At 39.1% G+C, this 22,118-nt stretch overlaps 1 protein-coding gene and 1 long non-coding RNA gene across 13 annotated transcripts in view; one reads left to right on the plus strand and one right to left on the minus strand.

The window, feature by feature from the left end:
* Window positions 1-16,942, minus strand: part of foxp1b (forkhead box P1b) — a 518,322-nt gene extending 501,380 nt beyond the window's left edge. For 11 of the 12 annotated variants that reach the window (XM_041192652.1, XM_041192651.1, XM_041192644.1 and 8 more), the window contains exon 1: window positions 16,735-16,942. The gene's annotated coding sequence lies outside the window, so the exon portion shown is untranslated. The remainder of the gene's footprint in view (window positions 1-16,734) is intronic. The other variant, XM_041192654.1, reaches the window with a different exon arrangement.
* Window positions 16,943-17,489: 547 nt separating this feature from the next.
* On the plus strand, window positions 17,490-19,394 carry LOC121280543. Its single transcript, XR_005943634.1, has 2 exons — window positions 17,490-17,739; window positions 18,257-19,394. It is a non-coding gene; the product is annotated as an uncharacterized LOC121280543 (long non-coding RNA).
* The last annotated feature ends 2,724 nt before the right edge of the window (window positions 19,395-22,118 follow it).

Here is a 22,118-nt window from a genome sequence, read left to right on the forward strand (position 1 = left end):
ATCAGTTTCATTATTTCTACTGTGTCATCCAAATAATCTTTCACAAGTTAGATTATAAACAGCAATATAATATGACCATGGATTCATTGTGAAATGACAGCAGTGATTTCATTCTCACTAGGTCCCTCGCATGTGAAAGACACAGCACGATAATCTTGCAGACCACTGTGACCTGGGTAGCACACATCCTTTTTAAAACCAATACTTCTTTTGAAGTGGGTTTCACTGGGCCTAGCATTCTGTAAAACATCAACTCAGTGAGGCCATCAGTAGTATTATAACCTCCTTTGTATCAGGCACTTTCACATTTTTAACAATTCAACCACAGCCTGTCATGTTTACTTCAAAATATGAATCCTCAAATCCCTAATCATAACTGGAACTGGAGCTTTCTTTTTTTTAGGTCCAGAGAAAACTCTTTCACTCCATCTTCCAAAACAAAACAAAGCAAAGCAACATCTTACTCATTACAATACAACTTGAAATGTCTGTAATATTCATTCAAGTAATAAGATCTTTACAAATTTGCTTTGACTGCACAATATGAAAGAGGAGTGGTGCATTTCAGGTTGGCTGCAGGGTTAGTCACACACAAGTATGACTACCACATCTGGTGCATGCTGACACAGAGCTCTGTGCTTTAACAGCGCGTTGTGGGCAGTGCCTGAATGATCGCAATCTTTTGGTGACATGCTTGAGGACAGGTATAGAAACCCCTTCCTACCCATTTACCCTGTCAATTTGACAGAACTAACCACACTTCCCTATCTGTATATGTTTGGCACTGAGTATAAACCCTAAAAATTGTGAGTTTCAAAGTCACCCCACTTCAGGAGTAGGTTTCAAGCCAAAAGCAATTCAGAGGCAGTATACTGTAAAGTGTCACTGAATTTTAAGCTGACAACTACTTCCAAGGAACATCTACATTCATTGAATCGTCACACTGTAGGGACGTACTAACAGAGCCATTATCTGTGCACATATGGTCACAATGGATGTGCATTAATGAAGGTCAGAGAGAGACCAACAGTGTAAGTTCCTGGTGCATAAAAAAAGGCCAAATCTGTTGATGTTAGAAACATTCCTATGGGCAGAACTTTACAGCCCTATCGTGGTAGGGGTGGGGCCATAAAACGCGGTGAGCCATTCATTAGTCCATTGACTTCGGCGGGACCGTAAAATCCTGCCGGTGTAAAATTCCACCCATATTTTCTGATATGACTGGGCAGTCCTAATCAGCATAAATGCAGTATTTGAGATAGCTAAGCAAAGCTTATTAATGCCCTTTTTAAAAACAATCAACATTCCATTTATTATGTTTTAATGCATTTTCAGTTATCCTATGCTTTGTGGTTGGAAATACATATTATAATTTGTTAATTTGTCTCTATAAAACAAGACAGCCTTATATCAATGTGCTCTCTGAATAGCTGCTCATAGAAGCTTGTCCTCCATTTTGCAAGGGGGAAAGCTGCATGGCTCTGCCCAATTGAACATACTTAAACCTGCTCAATCTAACACATTTAAATGGTGCATTAATGTCATGAAAACAGAGCACATAATGCAGAAGTTGTGCACGGATTTTGTAACCTATTATGCAAGAATGGACATGCATGTGGACTGTCTTTTGAAACGGAGGATGGCCTCAACAGGTTGAAACCAAAGGCAGAGAGACTGTTACTCCAACTTAAGAAGGTAATTGTTAGCATTCTAAAGCAGCTTAAAGATTTGGGATTTTTTAACATGTTCTTTTAGCTACATTACCACAATAGAGGGCTGTTTGTATGGTCGTCACCACCCACAACACCCCCCACACCCTCTCACTGCATAGGGTTGAATGAAATACAGTATTGCAGAATCAAGATAAATAGAAGCAATCATAATTTGTAGAGAAAAAAAAAACTCAATTGATAGCTTGGTGCATATATGCACAGTCCAGTCTGGTTCTAAGTAATACAAAGAAGTTTATAGCAAGTTAGTTGATTTTAGCTGCAACAACTGAGAGGTTTACAAATAGTTTCTGTGATCCAGGGTTAGGCTGGGTGAAATAAAAATAGAATTTGCTGCAAAAAGTCAGCAGGTCAGGCAGCATCTGAAGTGAGAGAAACAGAGTTAATGTTTTGAGTCGAATATGATTCTTCTCTGTTTCCATCTCCACAAACGCTGCCAGACCTGCTGAGTTTTTCCAGCATCTTCTGTTTTTTTAAATTACAGATTTCCAGCATCCACAGTAGTTTGCTTTTATCTGAGGGAAGGGGTGAGGGGAAGGGGGCGGGGGTGCAGCTTGGGGGTCATACTCCATACCTGCATTGATTGCTGTTGGAAAGTACACTTGTATAACTATCAGGTGAGAACAGAATCAATGATTGTGGTGATACCTTCACAACTCAATACTGGCACTCATTGTCTAGACTCATGAATTAGGAATGGTTGCTTGGGTGAGGCACTTAGAGCCAGCACCTGTGGAACCACACCCCAGGAAGATTCCATGCCTTAAGAGAGATGGGAGAATGGAAATAATTAGAAAAATATAGTAATTAAGGACAATTCTTTTGGCTGATAAGTTTTCAATATTCATTGAATTTAAAATTTTGCATATTTCCTTGGATCATGCAATTGAGCTGTTTAGCCATACTGGCACATTACTGCATTTCCTATGATACAAGAGTACATGTCCTTCTTCAGAAATGCTTCCTGCGGTGGGTCGCTAGATTTTGAACAGTGAAGTTCAGCTCCTCAGCTCCAGATGTCACTGAAATCAGCAGAGCTACTGAATAAGCTAATTCAAACTGGCACATTTACTATATTTGTTTTGGTAGCACAAAATGACAGGTTGAACTATGCCACACTAATAAGATGCAAAAGACAATTGAGTACCTTGCCCTGTAATGTTGCAAGGAAGCAGTATTACTATTGAGAAGAGGGAGAATGATGATGAAAATATTTACAGTTTTTAAATTTAAGAGCTAGTGGTGCAACATGTCAGTCCATTGAGTAGCAGGACATACACTTTCTACTTTTCTTTTCCTCACAACTAGGGTGGGATGGAATTTTGTGCTCCCTCCCCCACCCCAGGAACAAGCTGGGAGGCAGACGACTGTAAAATTGGGTGCCATAGTGGCAGTTTCATGCCTGTCACCTACCAACCTCCATTGGTATTTACCACTGGTAGGGGAGGCATCAGGTGGCCTGTCTTTGGGCTAACTAGCACTCATAAGTAGCCAATGGATGATCACTTAAGAGCCCTCTCCTGCCACCACTGATAAAATACCAGCTGTGGGAGGCGTTCATGCCACATGGCAAAGCCGCCAGGTCCCTCCTGCTCGTACCCTGTGCCCAATAGAGGAAACCCCCGGCCCTCACTGTACTCCCATCCTGAATATTCCCCACCACTGCCCTCCTGATCCCAGCCCCCACAACCCCTTCCCCCCTTGCTAGGGTCTGCCAATTTGGCAAAATCCCTGATTTACTTGGGTCTCAGCTCCACACCTCTTCAGCAGTGGGGACCGCCAGTAGTACCAGCAGTGTCCACGGCTTCCAGTGACACTGCTGGGACTAAGTCTCGCCCTGAATCAATTAATTGACAGCCCGACAGCCATTAAATCACTGCAGGGTTACCTAGCCAAGTGGAAGCAGGCTCAGCCCTGACTTTTCAACTGGGAGCTGAGCCACCATCTCTGCCTAAAATCCCAGCTCAAATTGCTAATGGCCCCAAAATAAGACAGATACCAATTTTAAGAGCGAAAGCATTTTATTTTACACTGCTTTTATTACTCAAAACAAAGCAGCTACATGTACAACCTTTAGTATTCAGTTCAAAAACACATTTGCAAAGATACAAGAAGAGGTTGCTTTTCCTGGTCGTTCATGTTTCTTGCACAGAAATTGATGTATGACAAGGGAGGAAATGAAGAGTAGGAACAAAATAACAAAAAGAAACAAAGAGCAAAAAAAATACAGCTGTTACAGTATGTTTTCTGTTGAATACTTAACACTTTTCAATCTAATGGTGTATAACCTCTAGTTTTAAGACAGTCTTGTACTTTATCACTTCATATGCAACAATCCAGGATATAAACGAATGGCATAAAAAAATCATTTGTTCCATCAAATTACAAATCCAGATAAATGTCAACGTCCATTTAACAAGTTGACTATGGGACAGAAAAACAAATAACACACAACAGCATATTTTGTAAGTTTCTGATATTGCATTTGAAAATTCTCAAGTGCATCAACAAGTCTCCATTAATGCAGATTATATTTTAATGACCTTCTTCAAACATGATCATGCTGACCTGAGATCTGCGCTTGAATTAAAATCAAAATCTTAGTAACTCATTGACTACAACCCTGACCTGGAACATCATACCTTCAAGGACCTCTATTTCACTGTTGATCTAAGCCTGCGATGATCAGACATCAGAATGAATTTAAAGCACTGCAATCTAGAGAATGACCCACAATAAATCAAAAATCTTTTATCACTAACATCTCCTAACAATAAATGACACAAAATCAGTAAAATAAGAGGTGGATAATGCAGTTACGCTGATTGGCAACTGTCCATCATCCCAGCAGAGAAGTTAAATCTGCTATTGTTTCAGTTCTGCTGAGTGTGCACAAATCAATAAGCATGTCTTGACAGTGCTGGTCATGAATGTTGAAGACTGGAACACCCTTGGAATTTTACTGGTTTTGTGTTAGTGGCAGAAGACTGTCACATGTCCTAGGAATAAACAAGGCACCCAACAGCAAAAAATCCAAGGATCTATTGTCTGAAGGACAGGTTTGGAAGAGTTATTTAAACAAAAACTATTCCTTCATTCAACCCGTCTATTTCTCCTAGGGCTGGATTTTACATCCGCAAATTAGGTGGGCTGTGCCTCCGTACTAAATAGGGCACTATGACCTTGGGTCAGCAACACAACATCATCACAGCAGTCTCCAAAATTACAGAAGGTAAGCGGGTGCAGCAATTGGCAGCCTGCCCACTGTTTTGAAATTATTAATTAACAAGCTACTGAGTTTGTTAATGACCCAATCATCTGAACTTTTTTGTTGCCTGCTGCATTTTCAGGCCTCAGCCATGAAAAGTTTGGAAGTGTTTCACAGCAGCAGTGACAAGGCACAAGGGCAACAAGAAAGGACTGCCACCAGAACAGTGGCTGAATGCATCAGCAGATTCTTCTCGTGAAGGTGGCAGCGTTTGCATTTTTTAAAAAACTAATTTTTGAGCTTTCAATAAAAAATATACAGACATTCAGAAAGCAAGAGGCCTTTAAATTTGTAAACATGACCAACTTCCTGTTTGCAGCATTACACTTCTGTCTCATAAGGTCCCGGCCTACAGTCCCAATTAGGCCAAGAGATCCCCCACCTTCCTTTTTTACCTCTACTTGGCCTCCTTTCCACCAGACAACCACTAATTGGCCATCTGACACTTGATTGGATGAGCCAAAACGGCGGGGTGGGGGCAGGTGCAAGCGGACCACACAGTTTCCGTTCCACCTCCTTAACCCCAAACCAGTCTCTAGTTTTCACTTTCTTCATTTTTCTGCTTTTTTTCTCTTTTATATTTTAGTTTTCATGTCACTTCCATTAAATAAAGCTTTCTTTCCCCTCCATAATGCAAACAGAAAAACACATAGCTTTCCTCAGTGCCATTTCTGAAATGCATGTTAGAAGCAATGTACAACTGTATGGCCAATCAGAATGCATCTCCTATAATACTACTGATCTGATTACTAAGACGTTAACCATATGCTTCATGAGCTAAAATGCACAAAAGTTGGACAATGCTGCAATGGTCTGTGCTATTTCTTCAAAGTGGTTCCTGTAAAATTGTGGGAAGCCATTGTAGCTAGAAGAACCTGCATTAGCTCCTATTAATAATGGTGACATTCTGCTTTTCACCTTACAAAAAATGGAGCATGTGGTAAAATATTTTTTTAGGTGGGCAGTCCTTGCACACCTATACTACCAGGTACAAAATGCATAGCCACTACTGGACAGGCATTTTTCAAAACTTAAGAATAATAGGTCATAGCAAGCCTCATGTGAATGTGAAATTTTACTCTGCCATACGCAGAGAATAACAATTGAATAGCGTTTGTCATATTGGGGATGTCTTATAAACTCAGGTACACAATCATGGCATTAAGAATCTGTTATTTTGCACTTTATCTTACAACCTGAGGTATATTTTGTAAGAGTGAAAACTCAGCCAGGTGCTGAAGTTTTGAGCTGTAATTAAATCACCTGGAGGTGAGGGGCTGCCTTGTAAATATAGAAGCTCTAAGTTGTTGCAAATCCTTCAGTTATTCTGTTTGATAGAAAATATTGGTTAACTCGGTTGGCTAGAGTGTGATGCAGAGTGATGCCAACATTCAATGGGTTCAATCCCTATGCTAGCTGTGGTATTTTGTGGAGGTCTGTCTCTTTATCTTGCCCCATGCTTGTGAACTAGTGTCCCTGCATTTAGTGGAAGTGGAATTAAAAGTGGCAAACCTCAAGCTATATATAACCAATTAACTCTCTAATATGGAGACAAATATCTATGGTGCTTTGTGAACTATGGCCAATTACCATAAAATGTACCAGTGAACAAAATAACTTTATGTATAGCAAGTATTTGTTCAAAATAATAGTGAATTGGAAGACCTGTGTATGTACTGAGAAACTGATAAAGCATGCAATATTTTTGAACTTGAAATAGAAATAGACAATTATTGTGCTTAGTTCGGAAGCCACATTGGGCTTAGAGATCTTCCTTAGTTCCACAATTTAGATATTAATACAGTGTGAAGAAGTAAACTAACTATGCCATTGCTAATAGTTGGTTAAATGTCAACAGATGGAGTTAATTTCAACAGTTCTGTTGATCCAACATAATTCAATTTACAATTTTAACATATTTTATGGAATTGTGTTACATAACTTTGCAGTGAAGAATTGCAGTCCTAGAGAAACATGACTGATGACCTTGGTATCAATGGTAATGTGTGTTTGGCAACCATGAAGTGTTTGTGGAATGTGACGTATAGCCTGTAATCTTCTTGCCACTCTATACACCAGTCTAATTCCTCAGGGTCCTGCATCCTAGTCCTTTCCTTCTCAAATCACTTTGTACACCTCTCCATTCCTTCCACTACTCTTAAGGTCAACTCAGGCTACCAGTCTGTTCGAATTCAAGCTGGTGCAATTTTGGGAGAAATACTCAAACTGGGACTTAACAAGCTTTGAAAAAAGTTGACGCCAGGTTTATACACTAATGTGTATTTTGCATACTTAATCTTCAAAACAATTTAAAATGACTACATTTTAATGCACAATAAGCATGTGCACTAACTCTAACACAAGAATAATACACCCATTACGAGTTGCTACATTCAATATTGTTCTTACTCCTTTGGTTCTTTCAATGTTATTTCTATCATCAATCTATGAATGGGCATTTCTCTCCTATCTTTCTGTTTTTCTTTTGGTAAGCCTAACTTATTCCATTGCAACCTCATTCAAAAGCCTAGTCAAAAAATGGAAAGATGATAAGCAACTAAGAAAAAGAAATTTAATGAGAAATTCCAAAAAGCTAAGTTAATCTTGAATAGTGGCCAGTAAGAACAAATTAAGTTGCTAATTTCTATGTTCAGGTGACTCAGGAGGACCCCAGAAGATGTGGTTCCCAGCAGACATTTTGTATAGATATAAAAGACATACACATTGTTACACTTCTGTGAAGTCTAATTTCATGATGCTTCAGAGCCCAGTTTCCATTTCCTTGAATAGACACACCAATCCCATTTTAAAGTTTTTTCTGCCTTTTCAAGTACAACTATTAATTGCACTCAGTATTTTGTTAAGGTATTTTTGTTAACATTTGTATTATCACATCACGTACATCTGTCTACTTCTAGCAAAATCAAACTACTGGATTAACAATACATATTTTGATTTAGTAAATATATTGCTATGAGGAAAAGCTCAGCACAACTAGAAAAAGTGATGTATATAGCATGTATACAATAATACAATGGTTGTAACATTTATGTCGCTGAATGAGAGTATCTCATTTGGTATACTACGTTATGTGTAATTAGGTTGCTGTTCAAGAACTGCAATACACTATGCGACTGATTATCAGGGATGATTTAATCTAAAATTGCACCTTTGGTTCATTATTTATATACCATAGTCCAAAACTCAGGATGTCCATTTGCTGAGGTTTAAACCAAATGTGCACATTTGTTCTGGACAGATATCTATCGGATATTGAGCTTGTTGAATTAATGCACTACGACTAGCAAGGAACCACAAGAGACAATGTGGCAAAAGCTAATACATTACACACATGCAAACAGCATTTTTATTAAGCTGCACTGTCCCACAAATTGACTTTTGTGAAGTAAACATCATAATGAAAGCAACCTGCCTGCAATCCCATTTCTAATGCAATCTGTATTAAAGTCACTTATGTGGGCTCTCCTGATCACTCAGTACATTTATCCAATAAGCAGCCTACAGACCAGTAAGGACCCAAGCCCTCAGTCTGGGTTACATTAACTTATCTCAGCTAGGAAACAACAGGACTTGGACAATTGGCCTCACTGCCCCTGGGTTAGGGAAGGGAAATTCTGCCAGGGAAAACACAACTGTTGGAAGCCAGTTGAAAATAGGCTGGGGTCTGCTGTAATATCTCTCCCTCTCCCTAGTGGAACAGACTGTCAGTACTTACTGTTAAAGCTCACACACCAGAAATAAAAGTCAATCAGTGTCAGTAGAACCATAACATAGTAAGTAGATGAAAGAAGGGAACACAATTGCAAGGGAAATGTGTTCTTTTTTTCTTAAATTTGGTTAGTATTTTAGAATAGAAACTGTGTTTTCAAATATAATTACATTCAGTCTTGCTATGAACTAATTAAAGCAAACATTTAGACCTGTGGGGATCAAAGTTCTGGTGCTGTACAGAGGAACTTCCAGGTACCCAGGGAGCATTCCATAGACTCCATCCTATATTGTGCTGACACACTCGGGGTTGGTCACTAGCATCTGTAAGGATGCATCAGTGAAGCCTGCCCCTGAACAAGGGGCCTGGGCAAGTCCTCTCAAGGTACAGAATGGCCTAACTCAGCAATTCCCAAAAGCTATCATGCCATATCTGGAAAGAAATCAATCTCCTTTGGGACCCCACTCACTCTGTCTTACATTTTGGAGCCTTTGTGAGACCCATAACAAAATCTACACCTGTGCAGATTAGAATTCCATCCCTATGGTTTTAAATTTAACCTCAACTGCAAAAAATAAAAATATTAAGAATAAACTTGGTTTCAAATGTAATTGCTGACAAGCAGGTTTAATAGAACCAGTTGCAGCACAATGCAGCTTAAAGCCAATTTAAAGTGAAGTGTTACATTCTTCTTTTCAAGGGGTGGGGGAGGAATTTGCCATGACAAATGTGCATAAAATGTGCTCCAAAACTAAACCAAACCAAAATGGACTCAATGGTGTTAAATGAGCTTTAAAATAGTTAAATGCATTGTTAGATTAACCGTGTCTATTTGTTCCTGTGTTTCTAACCTTTAGATGTTGCTTGCAGCTAAACAGCCTTTTCAAGCATAAAGGTGCTTTTCAAATTATAAGCATTTAGCACTTTTTTTATAAGCATAGTGGCTAGCATTTTTTTTAAAATCAAGTGCCAATTCTATCAATCAAGGTTGGTTGTGGGCTGGAATACAAAGTGTGTTAAATATTAAAAGCTCAATGTAGATTCCTTCACCAGGTTAAGGCATGATTTTATCCATTGCAATGTGAAGTGCAAACATAAGGCATGTGTATTCAAGGTTGCACAGATTACCAATAAAATTACTGCAATGTATACATGTTACCTGCTTTGAAGCAGCCAGACAAAGATCCCTGAGCGCTGTTCAAAGCTTATAGGTTACAATGTATAGAAAAACTTTAAAATTAACAAGAAGTTATGTTCCATTGCTCAAGGTAAAGAGTTGTTATTTTTTAAAAACATACATCAATGTCCCCTAGTTAATAATAATCCAGTTAATAGGACATGTTTTAAAAATCAAATTAAACAGTAATGTACACTATTGGTGATCTGCAACTGTCCATACATTCCATGTTTGGATAATACAAAAGCTGGTGATTAACTTCAAAATTTGATTACTATTTACTTCCAAGAATCAAAAAAAAGATTCAAACTAAAACAAATGTATTTCTTCAACTGATAAGACTAGCTCATTGGCTCACGGGACCAAAGCCAGTAGAGGTGTGACTGGTTCAGTGGCACAGCAATGGCACACTACAACAATCATGACTGCTCATTATATTGTATTACAATAATACTGCAAATATATCTGTCAGGTTTGTTTGCCTCCAAAAGAATATGCCTGTAAAGGCTAAGTATATTTTTAGTTTCAAATATCATCTGTTACTTTTTGCTGTGAATGCACTTGTGCTGTCTACTAGACCGACAACCAAGATTTCAATTGCCAGAAAGCTTTTAAGTGACCCTGGCAGATATACCAATCATAATAATTCCCACAGGTGTGTCTCAACTTTACCATGAAGACATTCCAGCATCTCAAAGTATGAAACAAACCATTTACATAGTATGCTTTCTGCCCGTGCCTTTGTAATGTAATATCATTGATACTGTTAATTAATAACTAATTAAATCCATTTCCTTGTCATTTGTAATATAGAGTATCCTAATCTCAATTTCATTCTCTTCATTGGAATATAATTTACTGGACATCAAGTTCACATATTTGATGAAGAACTAATCAGTTCAATAAATCATTCATTTAAAGTTTTTTTTTCAAATTAAGCAATGTAGTTTGTAACAATTCAGCCTCTTTTCTTTCCCAAAGCTTTCCAAACCTTTAATCATTCACTGAGCCTGTTTTAGCAAAGGCACAGAAACAAAGTGTTAAACTTCTGGACCTGCTTATGTGAACCATCCTTAATATGGTAAGATTTTGTTAACATTGTGGAGCTCCTTAAAACTGCATCGCCCACACAACTGTTACTATAGTTTATCAACAGTCCGCACAAAATTATGTAGTCTCTTAGGGCAGAAAAAGAACACAATTCCAATTCTTTCCATTTTGAAGCTGTTAGAACTTCAATCATTGCAGCAAATGACATTCACTGTTTACATTGGATCTGTAAGGCTGGCTGTCAATCACAGATAATGATGAAGTGCAATAATATATAATATTTCTGTGTTCGAACTATATATGGAAAAATGTTATTATGGCACATTATCATAAATGGACTGCCAGCAGGCCTTCTGGACACAGTGTAAACAGATAGTGTTATGTTTACAAACACTCAAATTTAAACTCATTAGATTTTTAAAGAGGATTTGAATCACAATTTTAAGTGCTTTCTTTGTTATACTGATAGCTTTTTTAAGCCAGAAAATTTGACAGAAATAAGCTTTTACCCTACAGTTGGAACAAAGTGAAACAACACTATAATTGAAGGTGGAATTAAATTGTTTTTGGTCTACTTTCAACACAGAATCCTCAGTTTTCAGATCAAGAAGCTTTGTGTTGAATAAACCAAATATGAATTTAAAACATTTGAAGGCTCTCACAATGTGAAAAAATGTGTTTTTTGGTCATCTAAAAGAGTAGAATAAATCAGTTAAATTAAACTGGTTATAAGTGACTACATATTCTATCAAATGGGGAAAACCAAACAAATTAATCTGAATCACTTCCAGAGTTAAAATATACTGTTCTAATGATCCCACAAATAAGGCACACCTTAACATATGAAAACTATGGTCAGATCTCAGTAAACAACCATTTTACAGAATGAAAGTAATCAAATGGTACTTTAGCTGCAACTGCTCTCATGTAAGCCTATTAGTTGCACAGAATGTGTTGCTGGCATTCAGAAGTCATGCATCATTAACCCTTTCTCTATCAATTCAGTTTCTGTGCAAAAACTGAGAAGTGATTTCTTTTCATATTTGCATCTGAACAACATCCATGTAATATACAAAAAGAAACGTTTAGATGCCAAAACAAGTGATAAACAATTCATTGCCGTAGTGAATGTGCAGGAAATAAACTTAGAAAAATATTTACTCCAGATATTTAAGAAGCAAAAAGAAAACAATGTATACAGGCTTTGTCAACATTTGAAAGGGTTTAAAATCTATTCATAATGTTATTGCTGGTTGACAAAGGCCATTGGCAAACAGTCAAACTGAACTATTATATAAAAAATCCTCTAGAGAATCTGGTATTCTTTTGGAAAGTACAGTATATTGATCTGCAGATAGAAAACCATATATCTACATCTTACTTTATATGTAATTAGGTCTGTCAGCACTCTGCTAATGTACTGTTCCCAAAAATCATTAATTCTCCAATACCTATTGCCAACTTTATTCATTAACAACCAATTACTTTTTTACTAGGGATTGCTTGTCCAGCAATTTTGTGAATTTATGTACAGGTATGAATACTGATTATTTGCCATAAAATGGCAAATAGCTGTTAATGTACATCCCACATGGCAATCTGTACTCAAAATGCATATTTTTCAAATAATACATATATTGATATTCATTTATTGATGTGAATCCATATCAACTGAAATTAAGGATTTTGATTCATAATTAAAATGAAATATTCTAAATTTCACACTTCTGATTATCATTCATAAGAATAACCAACCATATGTGAAATAAGACAATAATTATTGCAAATAGCTCATACTTGTCAATGTATTACACTATTTAAAATGTATAATTTGTTTCATTGTAACATATAGTTTAGCATTAATGTAAGTTGTCAGGAGGTGCTACTGAATACATTTCTCAAGACAACTACAACTTACAAAACTTAAAATTTCTAACAGCTCCCTCAATCACATATCTTCAATTCACACAACTTTATTTAGTTGAGTAAGTGCTCTAACTGCTCATATGGTCTGGTAGGCCCCCAGTCCTTAGTTGGACCACACAGTTGATATTTTCTAATGTTAGTTTATGCTGTGACTCAAACCTACAGCCACAACAGTGCAAATCAATTGACTCAACCACCACAAAAAGGAAGACTATGTTACCGATTGACAAATTCAATATGCTCACCAAAACACAGCATTCTTCTTATTGTCATTCAATTTTATAAAAATCAAATAACTTTTTAAAGAACACAAATAAATATTTTTCAAACATCATTACATTCCTCTTAAGGTTGGTGTGTACTTAATTACTCTATTTTGTTTAGCTGGCACTTTTCATTATCTGTCAACTTTTTCCATTACTCTCCAATTCATTCAGTTTTATAATTTAAAGTGCACTAACAGCTACAAATAAAGAGTCTCTGCACAACCTGTTACAATATTACAATAAAGCAAACAGGCGAGAGATAACTGGATATAATGGCCATAGACGGGAAATTGCGTTGGCTTTTGAAATTGTTTACACTTCATGTGATTACAAATGGTGTCAATGTAAGAACATTGTTCAGTAAATTGTATACACTTAAGCAAATTACAGCCATTATATACTTCCATGGATTTCACTTAAATATATAGACATGAGGTTTATTAAAATTTGCTGTCCCGTTGTAATTCCTCAGATGAAAACAGGATTATTTTACATTAAATACCATAACTTCTATAAAAATTAAGATAATCAACCTCTGCGGGCATCATATTGATACTTACAGATGGACATTTCTTTATCACACTTTACTTGAATTTTAAACTTAACTAGTGTCAGTCTCTTTATAACTAGATGAACTCTAGTTGAATGCTGCCTTGTCATTTTAAAAGAAAAAGTTCTGGCAAATTCCTACTATAACTAAAACTTTACCAAGTCTCAATTTGTTTCAATGTAATGCTAGCTACTATTGGTGAATGATAAGTCTAGGTATTAGCACTTTAGGTGTGGCACTTTTTTTGCAATGCTGTATTTTGTATCAGTGAAGTACTGCTTAAACTTATTCAACCATGCTTTGGCAATAGGTAATAAAATTGCACTTCAACAGCATTATCCAACGAAAATCTACCTTCAGTACTTGGACCATAACACCTTTCCTTAAAGACACAAACTGAAATCCCTGCAATGTTTGTAATAAATACTTGACTTTGCTATTAAAGTAATATCCTTAAAAACTGTTCAATTCATTGCATATATATTGTATATGCGCCTACACAGGCACGCTTGGACGAGAAACTCCTAATCATTCTTTACGCCCCAACTTGTCACGAATGGACGAGGCAGATGTGATCCCGATGACTCAAATGTAAAGTGGCTCAAGGTTGAATCTTGTCTTAATACAGAAACTTTTAAGACTCTTTTGGGCCAGTGGACGTGAAGGGGTTGATGTGAAGCAAGTGACTGCATATCCCCCACGCCCCACATTCTCTTCTTCCTCTTTCTCCTTCTGATTTTCCGAGTGTGCGCTTCCATGTGTGCAGAACTGAGGAGGCAGGCAGGCAGAGCGCCTGGGCACACGCTTGAAAGCCTCCCGAGAAGCGGACCCTTGACAACGGCCCAGCACACACTTAGATCTGCAACTGCTGACTTGATCTGGGTTGTCAAGAGTCGCTTCTTGCGGGCGGTTTACTTCAGTGCGATTCTCTCAGACACTGGGTAATCCAAGATGAAGGAGGCTGAATTCCACTTTTTTGGGGGGGGGGGGGGGTTTGGGGTGGGGTGGGGAAGGGAGCCCCCGTACCCGCAAGGAGATGAGAGATGACCAAAAGTAAATAATACGAGGGCGAGGGAGTCGCAATAAGACAGAGTGAAGTGGTCCCTAGGTCTGAGGGGTGGCCTCGGCTGACTTTGTCATTTCTACAGTTATTTTGCGATGAATTTGTTTTTAATAAAATGCTGTACCTTGCTCCTACCGACGATATCCTCTTTAAACTCCGCTGTCAGACACAAAAAAACTCATTGTCCGCTCAGCAGCCGCCAAAACTCGGCGAAGTCAAGCGAGCAAACTTCCAGTGAACAGCTAACTGAGTGAGGGACTCGCGCGCCTAGCTGTCGAATAAATGTGACCAAAAACTTTTAAAAAATGGAAATACATACAGATATATATTTATTTATTAAAGATTCGTGTTCAGAATGTGGGGTTTGTTTGATTCTGTGGTAATTACTGGTGCAACGAGAGTGTCTGAGGTGCGCGAGCAGCCACAGTCTGACAGGAAAGTTTTGAGGAAGATCTGACCAAACACCGGCATTACCATAACAAAAGAGCCTCTGGGCTCCGCGGCTACTTGTACACCCCCAGCTCGCTTCTTTCATCAACAAAAAAAAGTTAAACAAACACCAAGTTAACAACAAAGTCATGGAGGCGCCAGATGCAGCTCCCAGGGGGGAGAGGGGGAGGGGGGCTGGCAAAACAATCTGTCTGGCACTCGGGAGGTTCGGGCTCATCTCCGTCCCCTTGCTGGGTCAGGGGCTTTCAAGTCAACCCCGCCACCTCCTCCTCCTCCCCACACCCCGTCCCTCATCCCCAAAGTCCCAGAATCGGACACCTCACCTCATCCTCCCCAAGTCTAAGGGACAGTGAGGAGCGTACTCCAGTTCCTGTCGGGAAAAAGCATCTCCCAGTGAGAGTTGAATGAAGGAGCGGAGGGTGGGGAGGGCGCTGGGCTGGGTTGGGGTGGGTGGTGTGTTGTGTCTGTGTGTGTGTGTGGAAAAGGCTGCTACTTGTTTCGGAGGGTGATAGAGGTGGAGACTTGCACTCATCCTCGCTGGTTGAGAGCGTTAGGCCGTGTGATGCACCGAAAATACAACCACCCAGCAAACAGCAATGCTTTCTTCCTCAATCAAACAACAGGACGTTTAAGCCGCCTGCACCTTGGCTGTGAGTTTCTTACTTTCAGTATTGGAGCTTCCAGCGGCCAAAACTGGAGAAAGTGGCGATGAAGTGTATTCGGGTCGCACTCGAAAGCTGGAGGTGATACATTGCACTAACTTCATACCCTCCTCCCCCCAACCCTGGCGCAAAAAAAACTTAATTCAACGCAGCACGGACCGGTCAAACTATGACTAAATAATACTGCGGAAACGTTAAGACCCCTCAATTACCCCCGTAATTTCGATGACCTTCCTAGGTAATTCGATGCTATCACGCCCCTCTGATACCCATGCGAACTCGCATGGATGTTTCTGAAAGTACGGGATGGCGAAAGAGTGACAAGTTTCAGGAGTTCCCCTTTCCCGTGGGGTTCCCACTGTGCGCCTGGATCCCCCCCCCCCCCCCCTACAGGAATGGTGCGATCCCAGAGGAGAGATCTCTCGATCTCTAAGCCTGTCAAGTCTCCGCCGACCTGTCGATTTATTCCTCCGCGAAGGTAGAGGAATCAGGCGCAACTCAACTCCTTCAAACTGACCACACTGGTTAATAACCTCTCGCTAAACAAGCCGGGGACTCCCACACCTCAACTCACACACAAACGGCCGGCCCCCCCACACCCATCGCCCCCCCCCCCCCCCACCAAATCTCCTGCACCACCCTCCCACCCCAGCCAGTAATTTTGTGTGTTGCCAGTGCAAATTGCTTATCTCCGAATCGAAACCCACTTTGACAAACAACAACAACAACAGTTTTTTGGTAAAACACCCCAAACTGCACGTGGGGCTTGCAGGAAATCAGAGTCAAGCCAAGCTTAAAGAGTTAACCTAAAAGCGAGCAACGGGAAAGGGAGAGGAGAGAAAAGAATCAAATTCAAACTTACCAGTTGGTACTGCTTTTAGGTTGTTGGGCAACCAGGAGATAATTTGACCCTGCAACACACATGCGATTGTGTACGAGAAAGCATGCAACAAGCACACAATAAATAACAATATATTACTCCGCTCTGGCACTACGTTGTGAAGCAGCCGCTTTCCAAAGACACAAAAATCCCTCTAGTACAACTAGGAAGCCGGATCAAACTCACACTTGATCAGATCCTTTGCTATCCTCCCGCTGCGCTTTCCCCTTCACTTTTCATTATTCACAATTCTAGCGAACTTAATGAGCTTTTTTGGAGTGGTTGGTTGGTTGGTCGGGGGGGGGGGGGGTGGTGGGTGGTGGTGGGGGGAAGATACAAATCGCGGAGTTGGATGTTGTTATTTTTTGCTGCAAACTGCCCCCTGACGTCATATCCACCTGCTGTGTAAACAACATGTATCAGAGCTTTCAGAGGGGGGGAAAGCTGCTGCTTTAGGATCCGAGCTGGGAGCAATAGGCGGCTACAGCAAGTTTGATGTTAACACCAAATAAAGCAAACCCCAACCCCGCGGTCTCATTCGGGCTCTGAAGGAGCTCGACCCAGTGAAAGTGATTGAAAGTCTGTGTGTGTGGGGTTTATCTCTCTCTCTCTATATATATATATAAAACAGACAGCTGGGCCAAGCAGCTAAGCGACTCCGAGAGGCGCTCCGCTCTGCTCGGCTCCCCTCGGCTCGGCTCGCTCGGTGCTCTCTGGCCAATGAAGGCAGCTGGGTTCGGGAGGTGAAAGTTCAGCAAGAGGACAACCCTGTCAGGAAGTAGAAAGTGTCAATCCACAGAGTGCCAAACCTACTCTGATCTACTTCACTGACCATTTAAAAAAAACAAGGACAATCTGCGAAGTGCCGATCCACTCGTGACATATTTCTCTGTTTCTCATTCAGTAACTGCGGCTAGAAGTCCCAGGTTCATTTGTTATTTTACAAAGAAAGGGAAGAAATATCAAAAGAAAGTTATGTTGGAAGGGGTAAGGTGTGGAGGTTAAAGTTTGTAACTTGTAATATATATCATCCTGCTTATTAATGGTTTGTTGTGCGCATCTAGTTGTAATATTCCAGTTTTTTGGGGAATGGAGAGGATCTCCTTTGAAATGATTGCCGGGGTGTGATCAGCTCTGAACTCCACCATAGCGGTCCTCAAACCTTTAGTCTCCTTTTAAGAGCCATCTTCTGATACATTGTGACTCTGCGGATTACTGGAATTGATATATAACTCTTTCTGAAACAATCGAGTACAGGAAACTGTGACAGATTTTTTTTCCTTGATAGCCTTATAATAAAAACATTAATTACGAACCCGATGGGGCGATTTTTCTTTTCTTGAAAAACGCTTGCGAATCGGTTCAGTAGTCCAATTAACACTTCTAGAACGTAACATTAATCTGCAATTTAACTGAAATCTTTCCGAAACCTTGCGCGTCCTTGATCAAGGACTGAAATGCAGAGATATAAATTTATTTATAAATGACGCTTAATTTATTACAGGGGCCATCAGTGACCGTGCTGAAGAGTGGCGGATTTCTCTCAAGTCTCCGTTCTCCTGAGAGATGGATTTGTGCAAATGGAGAGCCTGGAACGCCATCCCCTGGTTAAAACAGCATCGGAAAACGCCAAGGAGAAAATTATACGCATACAATGGCAGCATTATTTGAGCGCGATCCGATGCAGAATTAAATGGTACAAAGTTAGGAATATTATAAATATATCATGCCTGAAGGCGTCATGATTGAAATAATTGAACAGAACAAAAATCAGATATCTGAGTCTGAATCAAATTATATCATTGCCACATTCAGGTTTAATTCCAAATATACAAGAAACGCTTTCATTAATATTATTAGTTTAGATACATTTAGAGAATGGACTACAGCCGGTTTAAGCCAATCCAGATGTGTTTATAAGAAGAGCCTTAGCATCAAATACCTGCACAACGGTTAAAACTTTGAGTCATGGAACTTGCAGCAAACCCCGCAGTTCTTTCCAGCTGTGTAAATACTAGCCCATTGTACACAAAATAAACTGAAACCGCATCTTGCCAACAAGGTGGAAACCGAAAATCGTTGGGATACTTTCCTACCCTAACGAATAGCTTCAGCAGAAAGTAACCTAGTTGGTCTTAATTGCCTGCAGTTTCCTGATCCTTCTGGAGCAAATGTCTAATGCAGCTTCTGACTGCGCGATCTTGTCCCTAAACGCAAGGAATGTGCCGGCAGTTCTATCCGAATACCATCAAATTGTGAAGATCTGCGTAAATTTCGCAGAACAGCTTGGACATTTCGCGAGTTCTAAATTCAGACCGTTGGACTTAACCTGGCTGCTGATGTTGTGAAATGTAAAGCAGCATCACGGAGTAGTGAGAAACAACGAGATTACAATAAACAAATCTGGGATGTAATCTAAACGTTGAACTTTATTGCAAAGTTGATCCAACTACGATTTCTGAATACTTCATGTGCGTTGCGTCCCAAAATCTTTTCTAAAAAAAGCAAATTCCTGATTAAAATAGCCACATATTCAACTCATTTCATCGTTACGCAGTTAGGTTTTTCTTCAATGCTGTCCAGTTACCACCGAATTATGTCCTTAAATGATAGCGTTCAATTCGAAATAAAAATGAAAATGATACCGGTTTAGTGTATTTTGTTTTACAGCATTCAGATAAACTTTAACCATCTGATAGTTGAATTTGCACATTATATCATATTACACGGAAGATTTTTTCCTCCTGAAATAACTTCATTTTTATTTCAAATCTTAAATCCTAGTGAAAACTTTACAAATAGGATAAATGTTTCATTCCAATCGTTATGGTCTCCGTGGTACTTAAGGTTGCAAAGTAATTGAATTTTGTTTCAGCCGCGAATGTTGTGACGATTTTATGAAAAGATTAATTCATTTACTAAGCATGGTGTCCATTCAGTGTCTGCCACATCTGTAGTATTCTTCAGATGTTAACCTCACTGTATGCATTTTGGAGAGTTAAAATCATTCAGAATAATCTTGTGCAGTCCTGGGTCTGTTAACGCAGCATTCTTTAAAATTATTATTAAGAACACCACACTCAAATTGTGCATTAGGAGGTGCATTTTAACGTTTCTGAAGAAGCACCGACAATGTTGTGTAAATTAGCGTTAAATTATTGGGGGATTCATCTGTACGGAGGTCCCACTGTATAGCTCCTCAGCTGTACAGTCACTCACCTGCATCGATACTCTCGGATTTGTAAATATTGGCTTCTGTGGACCACCCCCATGCTTTCTATGTATAAGCTCCAAGTAATGTCGTCCCTCATTTAGATAGGCTGTTAGTTACACGGGTATTTACTTGTATTGTTACTCATCAGTATGGGTTTTCATATGTGTAGTCAGTTAGCGGTATAGGCTCTCAGCTGTATTGTCACCGATATATCGGTTCTCAACCCTGCACTTACCATACATTAAATTCATGCTACAAGAAGGGTGGTTTTGCACTGAGGATGGATTGACTTAAAAAAAACGCTGTTCAACTGACAGACGTGATCTTCTTGTTCTCAGGTCGATACCAACACACGTTGAAAACATGTCGAAGTTGTGATCATACATGCAAATCAAGAGTGAGGGCGGATTGGATGGAGAATAAAGTTCAATGCTTCCACCTAACTCACTCGTCCGCATTCTTTTTCCCTTCCTTCAATCACTTTGTTTAACATTTTTCTAGATCGTTTTTATAAAGCTTATTTTGATTTTAATTATTTTCTGTTTTTACCCCTTAACAATTTACACTTTGAAGGCTTCTGTGGTTTCGCCCATTCCAATGTCTATTGGTTCTGGATCAGTCAGATTGTTTGCTTCTTGTATTTCTCATCATTGGATAACAGTTCACACATCACACACCAGCTATCCCTGCTGTTCTGGCCAACTGGGCATGCTCAGGATTTTTCATATATATGTATAGAGAAGATGCAATTGGGGCTAAGGCACCCATCTACCCATAACATGTTTCACATAGTCTTGCATCCAGTTGGGAGGACAAGAAGAGACAATGACTGATGGGCTACTTACAGGTTAGGCGTGAAAGTTGGGATCTGTGGATGCTGCTGAATTTGTGGTACACGGTGTGTTTTTCTTTATATTTCCTTGTATACACAGGATTGCAACCGCACAAGATAAATTAATGTGGCTCCGTACTTGATGTCCACATTTGTCCATGTAGAGGAAAATGTTCCTCAGGATTTTGAATCACCTTACAGCCTTTGTTTCAAGTTTTCTTCTTATATTCCTTCAGTTTCCCCTCGCTCTTATTCCAGGACCCTTCCATTACTTCTCACCTGTTTGGCAGAGGTAAACTGAAGATAAATAAACAAAATATAAACCCTTTCTCCAGTATAAAACACTTCTAACTGATTGAAAAGAAATTCATAAATGTGAAGAAATGTTCAACTTTAGGCATCCAATGTTCAGATCAGTGAAATCTAGAGATAATTTCAGAGAACCTGGAGCATATGAGTGGTAATATCATCGCCGAATTTCAGGAAAAAAAATCTCCTCATTCACATATGTATAATCAGCAGAAGGATTTGGAGACTAAAATTAATTCTAAATTCTGACATAACTACATGAATTTGTGGAAATACACAACTTGTTAATGATCTAATGTTAATCTTCCTTATCTCTTTTCAGAAGCTAATGGACTTGATGCGTATTTCTATTTTAAAAAACATTTTTATCCTTTTCAAAAGTTGAAATAGCATTTTACTTTTGTGTTTCCTTTTCTTTGGATTCCATTATATGTTTCTTGTTTATATTTTATTTTTCCAATTTCTTTTGTGTTATTAATTTTATCCTCAATACCTTCTCTGTTACATCTTTAATTTATTCTTTTAATCTATTGCTGTATCATCACTCATCCAACTTTACAGCCTGAAGCCTTCTATATAATTTTGCAGCAATGAATAAGTTCCTATTGATCATACAGCCAACCCCAAACAAAACAGTACATGTAAATCTATCTCATCTTTCTACCTACAAAGAGAATAAAGTGCTTGAGGATGGAGCTATTGTGTTTTTTTCCAATTGCCCATATTGCTCAGCAGGACACATAAAGACTTCAGTTGGGCCCTGTTGATAGGTGTAATAAATGCAATAAGCTATTCCTATGGCCCTGGTGCCTAACTACAGAGATAATTTTATATATTTTTCACTGAACCAAACTGTATGATGTCTAAGGATACAAATGGTGGATAAATGAAAGTGCAAGGAGATTGAATTTTAAGATAAAGGAGTCCAAACATTTAGTTTTTACAGATCAGTCGCATTCCCTAACTGGATGTTGCTCAACATATTTTCTTATGTTTAGGCTATTTGTGACA

The sequence above is a fragment of the Carcharodon carcharias genome, chromosome 7 (assembly GCF_017639515.1).
Source record: "Carcharodon carcharias isolate sCarCar2 chromosome 7, sCarCar2.pri, whole genome shotgun sequence".
Taxonomy (NCBI): Eukaryota; Metazoa; Chordata; class Chondrichthyes; order Lamniformes; family Lamnidae; genus Carcharodon; species Carcharodon carcharias.